Below are 2,156 nucleotides of genomic sequence, written 5' to 3'. Positions count from 1 at the left end.
GCAGGTCATCATCGTCATTTGAGTTGTGTTTCACTGCCTATGTGTGCTGCAGATCTGGTGTGCTTTACAGAATTGGGTTTAAACGCAAATGCACCACTTGGTTTAGATCTTCGAAAATGACATTTCAATGATGAACTAGGAATGTGATTGATGATAATTAAAACTGTGTTCCATTATATTTCATCTCAGCACTGTAAATGGAGTAATAATACAGATGGTTTAAAGTGGGGAAAACCACACTTCCCATTGGTTTATTATTCCTCCTGTGGCTATAGTGCTTTTAAATAGACTTAGCGATTTCTAAGTATTCTTGTATGATGGAGCACACTGTAGGATAACCAACGGAAATGGACCGATTTCGGTGGTCACATAGTGCTTATAATTGAACCAAATGATACATTAGTCTTAGCTGGTGATTTGATTCTTATCTGACAGTCATCTACAGAATGCTCTTGAAAACAGGTTTGCAAGAACTCTACCAGTTTTACTAAGGTTTACTTAAAACGGGAAAATGAATTTTTACGGGTGAAGTTGGACGGATTTTGTAAAGAAGATAAGTACAACCGAGAAGACTAGAAACAGCTCTTGTTCACCAGCCAAATCAAAACCAGAATCTCCACATCAAGACTCCGCCCATTTTTACAAACCGTTATTCACGGTTTGTCAATTTATCCAAAAATCTGTCTTGAATTAACTGATACAATCTTTTCAAAGCCTGAATATACCATATGTGTTAGCAAGCTGAAAATGAACAATACAGTGTGCCTAATGGCCTGATTATGTATAATATTCTGTAAGGCATTTAAACGTATTTAAAGTTATTGTGAACAGTCAGTTTTAGAATTTCCAACATGTGCAATGTTTTTTTTAATCGATGAACAAAGGTTAGACATTTTCAAGACTTGGATTAAATCGTTCCTTCATCGGGCTTTACTGTCTGTTCTGTTGACTTGCTTTTGTAATGTATGGTATTTCAGGTTCATCCTAAACGTTACATACAATAGAACATGTTTTGTGAAATGAAAGGTGTGAGTGAGCACAACTGCAAGTAGGTATTGTCAATAATAGTGATATTAAATAATGTGTTAATTTTACGCATGATAATAGAATGCAGATAATTTAGCAATTGTTTAAACTTTTGCCTTAAGAGCCACAATAATTACAATCTCTCTAATCCTCACTACACTCGTATTTTAAATGTGTGATCTATTGTCAAAAAAGGAGAGAAGAAACGAAATAAACGAAATATAAGATGAATTTTAACAATAGATTTCGTCACCATGAAGGCGTTTGATCACGATAACCGTGTAGTATTATCGGGATATCCTACCGTAAATGCTAATTTGATGTCTAATTTCTTCATCATCTTAAAATCAATTTGCATAATGCTCGGTATTTAAAATAGTCTCTATCTACAAAATATTGCAATGGTAACCATTGTTGTAACAAAAATACAACAGTTGACACAGTTTTGTTACTTCTGTAAAAATATATTGGGGATTTTCTTTAAACTGTATACATAAAGTCATTATATTCTTTGTCTTTATGTAAGTATCTAATATTGGCCAGTAGTTAAATTGTTGTAACAATCACTTCAATGTTTTATATTTCTGACCCTGTCTGTGAAAACCAGACTAAAGTGTCAACATTATATTATGAGATAACATGTCTTTGTTCAGTAAGGTGTCATGTACAGGCAGCCGGTTGTTATCGCAGAAATATGCCCCAGACAGTGACGCATTTTTGTGAAAACTGTGAAAATGATTTGCATCATCCGGGTGACTGTGCGTTATTAGTTTTGAGAGGTTTGTTATATGGGAATAAGGAACCTGCAAATGTTGCGACCGGCCAATCAGAATCAAGCATTCCAACGAGCCGCGTAATAAGTAAAAAGACATTTTCACATTGACATTATGTAGGATGATTATAAGTAGACTTTCCAAGAATGACTTTAGCTGGACTTGCTCACATTTTTGCAAACTGTGGTTTCCATGTAATTCTTTGGAATCGCCACGTGCTATTACTGTGTATGGACAGTTCCATGTTTCAGGTGAAAATGTACTGTAGCACTTCCCTAACTCAAAGTCCCTAACTCAAGCCTTTCCAGGCAGTAGACACACTGCACGCTTTAAAAACACAGTACGACAGATAAGTGT

The sequence above is a fragment of the Barbatula barbatula genome (assembly GCF_947034865.1).
Source record: "Barbatula barbatula genome assembly, chromosome: 24".
NCBI classification, from domain to species: Eukaryota; Metazoa; Chordata; class Actinopteri; order Cypriniformes; family Nemacheilidae; genus Barbatula; species Barbatula barbatula.
Note: the sequence above shows the minus strand (reverse complement) of the source record.